The following is a 6,427-nucleotide window of genomic DNA, read 5'->3' on the forward strand; positions in this document are numbered from 1 at the left end:
AATAAATATTAGTAATAAAATTTTCATTTTAAAAAATAAACCAATCTATTTCATCCAATATCTTACCAACGCAACTTACTCTGTTATTGACGAAAATACACGCCATGGCTTGGTTCTGGCGATACAAAACTGTGCGCACTTTTAACACTTTCGTCGCCCAGCGTGATTCGGTCGAGTTTCTTGCGGGACCCAAATTCAACTGTCGGTGCACTAGAGAAGTAAGTGGAATAAGAATAAATTCGTGATGGATTCAGATCTACTTTGCTGATGAATCCGAATGAAATCAACTGGCTACTGATTAGTAAACTTACAAACAATATTTTTTCAACCAGTTTTACCGCGTTTCCAATAATAATGAATCTCTAAGCATCTCCGATTTCTCACGTGATTCGTTCTCATTATTCTTTGCGGTTAGTAGATAAAAAGTTGAAAGAAAAAGCCATTTGCAAGTTTGTTTTCGTGAGAATGAGAATAATAATTGCGCAACTCGATTATTCCCCTGCTTATTCCAAAAAGTTTTCTCATAGGCGCACATGTGTTTTGACTTACATTAGTGTGTCAAACCAGAAAACAGGTCACGTTTTTATGAAATAAAGTTAACGTAAATAACTAATTTTTCTGCGAATGGATTTTGACAATTTGCATTTCGAGAAATGGTCATCCTCGCGATGTTTCGATGCATCTGTGTGTTAACGTGGAGATATACGCAAAGAAAAATGTAAAAAAAATTACTACATTTTTCTTCATTTGTCCAAACATATCTCAAATGTGTCTGTAGTGCTTCGGCCAATACCATGAGGCAAAATAAAATATAACCATTTATTCAAAATATAAATTTATAAAAAATATACACAATGATAATTTTTTATGTTTTTATCGTCCCGTATTACAATCCCATAGATCCCATTTTTGTAGTTCAGTGCCAATTAAATTCCGTAGCAAAATCAATTTTTATTTAAGCAATAAAATCATCACCCATAGCTGGGTGACGAAGCCTCAGTAAATACACCATTCATGTTATAACGTATTCCATTAGTGATCATTTTTGCATTAAATACATAGACGACACTATGTGGTGTTCCCTAAGTCAAGTCAATTAATTTAATACACATATCCCAATCATCATTTATTTTTGAGAAAAAACATGAAATCAGCTATGTTGTAGCCTCGAGCAAATTGAATTTTCAATATTGTGGAATACGCATAATTATAATGCCAACTCAGAAAGTATCAGTCACATGAATAAAAGTAATTGGTAATTTTGTAACTGCGACCATCTTCAATGATTTCTCATGATCTAATGTGTTCCACTAGTCAAGCCTTCTCATTTGACCACCCATATTGATGAGGTTTTGAAAAAAAATGTAGTCTGCCATTTTGTAGCGGACGCCATCTTGGATTTTCAAGATCATGGAATACGCCGTTTTAGAACAACAGCAGAGATAAAAGTGTGTTCCAAATTTCAGATCAATCGGTCAACATGAAGGGTGTTAAATTTCTATTGAGTTGGGTAAACTTTAAAAATAAACATACAAGCATATATATATACTATATTTTAATGTTTTTGATTATTCTAAATATTCTATATTTATATATAAGTGCCTATTCTATCAAATTTCTTTTAAAACTCTTGTTCAAATTGAACGACGAAAGTGTCAGGGAATTATCGAGGAGTGGAAAGGTTAGGAAAACAACAACGGAATTTGAAGCAAAAGTGTCCGGATTTCAAGTCATGATTGAAAAAAAGTGTCCAGATTTCAAATCACGACACAATGAAGAAATTAAAAAATTTTGAACAAATATTACACGATTTCGTGCAATTCTGATTCATAACTTACAAGAATGCCTTCCAATTCTACAGGAACGGTATTTTTTCATACCATGCTATGTTAATATTTTTAGTGGTTGAAGTTATCGTTGTAAGCGCTTAAGCTTCCGGATTTCGATGCATTACGATATGTAGTCTTATACAAAATGGACACTAAAAATAGTCATATGTTTACGAAAAACTACATAAAGTACGTGATAATATTATGAATTCTCGTTTCTTAAAAATCACTCTACTTATTGTGCCACCTCTCGGTGGACCAGAGCAATAGTGGATATCGGATGGATATGATTAGTCGATTTACGTCCTTTTTCATAGTTTGAGCCAACAAAATTTCCAAAAAGGGCGATTTTCTTAAGTTTATCGAACGCTATAGGTATTTCTTGAATGAGTAAGAAAGCAAAGCAACTACCTGTTTCCAAAAATATTGAACGCGATGATCCGTTGGTACGGTCTTTAATGCTTTACGAAGTTTACGGATGGTCGGTTATAATAAAAGCTTATTTTTTTCCAATTGAGTTTGCTTCTGGTCGTCATCGAATGATAATGTTGCCCACCTCGATTTTTGTTAAAATGTTGTTAAATTAGTGGATACTGAAGAAAAATTGTCCTGCTCAAGTAAGATTGCTTTCATTGCCTTTGACTTTTGGATTATGACTGACTATTGGATTGGTTAGACTCGCGAAATACTAATTTTCTATCACTCATTCTGTTCTCCAAAGGGACAAAAGCAAATAATACATTGTTTCGTTATCTCCGATTGGTTCAATTTACTCTATTGACAGTATAATCAGCTCTCAATTGGAATTCAATAGCTTTATTGCTAATTGTCGGTCGCTAATTGTAACGTAGATGGTTTTTTTTCTTATAAAAAATACTTGTTTCTAGGTGAATATATGGAATTTCTTATTTTTGATACGTTTGCAGTTTTTGAGAATAAAGTCGAAGTCAACGTTTGAAAGATTTTGGTTGAGTATTATTTGTCTCCTAGGATGTATGTGACCATATTGGGCTGAAATATAATAATCCTTACTCATGATGAAAATTTCATTATGTAATTTACATAACCAACATGCTGTCCTTCCATTGACTTTCAAGTTATAAATATGAAATAATCCAATGGTATAGAATACATTGAATTATTTCAAAAAATTTTGAAAAAAGCTGAAATAATAAGATAGTCCATTTGAATGGACAAAATTAATTATAATCAGCTTCAGATAGTTTGTAAGCTGTATGCTAATTCTAGTTCCATTGGCGTTTGATGCGATTTAACTTTTTTGCGAGGGTTGTTCCAATTCAAACGACTTATTGTGAGAATATATATCAAACGCGTAATTCTACATTTTCACATTGATTGAGCAATTGGTGACCCCACAGTGCGAAGAAATGACGAAAATAGCTATGAGAATAGGCGAGGTTGACTGAGGAAAAATTACGTTACTCCGAAGGAAGTAACCCATTGCCCTCGCAGGTTGAGATTGACTCCAATGCCACCTACACTACACACTATCGACAACAAGAATACACTGTATTATTTCCATTTTTTTGTTATCAATCAATTCACAACAACCCCGATACAGCAATTAGATTCACACAAACTCTTGCTCTTCAAAGCCAACCATCACTGCATAATTCTTCATCCAAGTGCAATCGACTGTCAATAACAAGAAAACAACTCGATATGAGGTTATTGCCGGCGGATGCCTTTTCCATCACCCACTCACAATCGCGCCCAACCGAACACACCCAAACGAGCCCCTCTCTCTTTCTCTACCTGGGGAAGTGGAAGTATTTATCCTATACGCTTCCACGCCGTCGCTCCCCCAAGCAAGCAAGAGCGCATCTCAAGAAAATCGGAAATCCTGCCAGTGGGAAATAAGCAGAAACCTCCCGTTTGAAGGCAAACGTAAACAACTCTTGGGTCCCGCCCCCACTTCGAACTTTAGAAGAATCGATGCACAATAGGTGAAATAGGCGGGTTTGGAGTGTGGAAATGGGTTTGGGTGGGTGGTTTCTGCCTTTTTTGCTGCGTCTATTTTCTGCTTGTTACCAGTGGCGATGACACCGAAGCCCGACTATCGGGATCCTGACTTAAGAGCCAGGAATTGGAGGCGAAATAAGGAAGCCTGTGTGTGAACGTTCCGAAGATAAATGATTATTTCGAACTAATAGAAATTTATGTCCTCGAGTGCAGATAAATAATATCGGTGCAGCAGCAGCTATCAGAGAACGTGGCAAACGGTGCCGATTAAAAGTTGTCTGCTTGTGTGGCCTCCGATCGTGATTGTGTCTGAATGCGATAAATTGGTAGATTCTGAGCCTTTCCAACATGTAACGTGAAGATTCGACTGAATGGCTTTGAACGGAATATGACAACTTTAAAGTATTACTTCACACTTCAATGCATCCAACTGTGTCGATGCACACGGTGAATTGGCACTTCTACAAATAATTCATATCGTAATAACTGTGGCGCATTCTCTCGGAAAGCTATTGGCAGAGCTAAAAATATGCAAACCATTCGGCTCGGCGAGAAGATTCATGCGCAGCGCGGCATAGCTATATTTGAACGATTATATTGCTTGATTCAATTTTAGAATATAATTTAGTTTGCTCACGTCAAATATCGAACCCCTCTGTTAGGTTTTCAAATGAAAGTAATGTAGGAACCGAAATGTGTGGATCGGATGTTTCGAATATTTGCCCCATCCGAAAGGTGTTACTCTTGGTGGATAAAAGAAGAGAGACTATGGGCTCTGCAGTAAAGGTGCGTTTCATGTCTTTATTGCATTTCGTGGAATGCTATCACGGTACCATTGCCATTGTGCTGAGTTTGACTCATTGAATCGCTAGGGTGTTCCATTGATAGCAGAAAATAAAAATATCATTCGGTGCATGAACTTTCATGAAAAATCGTTGATCGGTAGAGTATAAAATCGTGGTAGAAGTACTTACTCTACGTATAATGAAAGGGAATTCAATTCAATTAACTGAATTTGAATCTTCTATGTGCTAGTCCTGAACTAGTGTGCTAGAGTGAACATCATAGTGAAACTTAATGAGCTGGCATTTCTACTGACAGGTTCCATCAAGGAATGATTCGATCTAATGATTGAAATGGTTTCTTATTTATTGTTATATTTTGTTCCTTTTAAAGTAAAGGGGGTGATGTTTGCTTCTGAGACCATTTTTATAAATATTTAAACAGCTGATCATTAACGAATAATTCTGATAGTTTCTCTAACCTGTGAAACATGTTGATGAGAAGAAAACTGATAGATCTCCCTATCAGTGTTGCCACATTTTAATCTGTACCAGAGGGGTTAAAAATCTTTCTCATCTGTACTTTTTCGTCCAAAAATCGTCAATTAATCTAGTACATCACTGGCAGCCTATTCATGTAGCATTGAATAACTTTTTGCAAAGAACATCCGCGAAAAGGCTCGACCACAATATCAATATGAATTTTGAAGTGAAGACGTTTATTCGAACCTATGAATTTTTGGTAAGAAACCCGATCCATCAACATAATTTGTGGTATCGTGACATGGATTCGAACTCGAACTCGAAGCTCGAACTCGGAACAACCGGCCATTTGAACTTTATTGATTTGTTCAGGTGAGAAAAATTCAAAAAAAAAACAAAACGACAATGAATTAAGACTATAAAAATCTTAATTCCTTTACAACAGTACCTGGAATTTTGCACAAATGTCACGACAAGAAATGGTTGATCGTCGAATGAAAAAATGTTAGTGAAACGTTGATTTAAATATTAAACTTTACGTCAAACAAAATTTCAATTTTATTTCCTTTGGTTTTGACGTCTATTTGTACCAGTATGTGAATATAAATACAATATACAATACAATTTTAATTATGGTGGAATAATTAATCACTTGTTATTTCAGCACTATGGAATCACAAAGAAATGCAATAAGCATTAACATTAACTATCCTCAACATGAATAATGAGTGAGAGACCCGGTGCGGAAAGTTACCATCACTAGACCGGATATCTTGAATTTGTCGAATAAATATTGCTTTGTTTTATTAAACGATGTTGTATCCAATTCAATCCATGTTTCGCATGAGCTTCTTTTCAGAAGTGGCATCATTTCATTGAACAGATAGAAGCTTACTTTTAATCATCAACTACCGCTTCTGTGGAATAAGCTTGCTTTTATATTCACTATCGCTGTCGTTAAAAAAACACTTCGCTTTTCTTTCTAATCACAATTATAATTGGTATCAAATTAGATTTGTTTTTCAAACTTTTTTATCTTCGCCATAGCCGTGCACTTTACTTTGTTTACAAACCCAAAAATTTGACATTCCCTTCAAGACAAATTTTGCTCGAAGTCTAGAACACAGAAAATATTCACTCGAAAAAGATACATAATACCAAATTCAATTCGATTCAAGTTTGAATTTTCTCGAACCGTATTATTCGTATCGAAATGCGGAATGCTACCCCAGGTTTCCCAGTAGTAAAGATCGATAAAAAAAATTAAATTTCCTGCAACAAAAAAAAAAAAAATTCACAGAAGGGTTGTGTCCAAGACACGACCGCATAGTTGACGTAGGTTTCCGTTAG

The sequence above is a fragment of the Toxorhynchites rutilus genome, chromosome 3 (genome assembly GCF_029784135.1).
Source record: "Toxorhynchites rutilus septentrionalis strain SRP chromosome 3, ASM2978413v1, whole genome shotgun sequence".
NCBI lineage: Eukaryota > Metazoa > Arthropoda > Insecta > Diptera > Culicidae > Toxorhynchites > Toxorhynchites rutilus.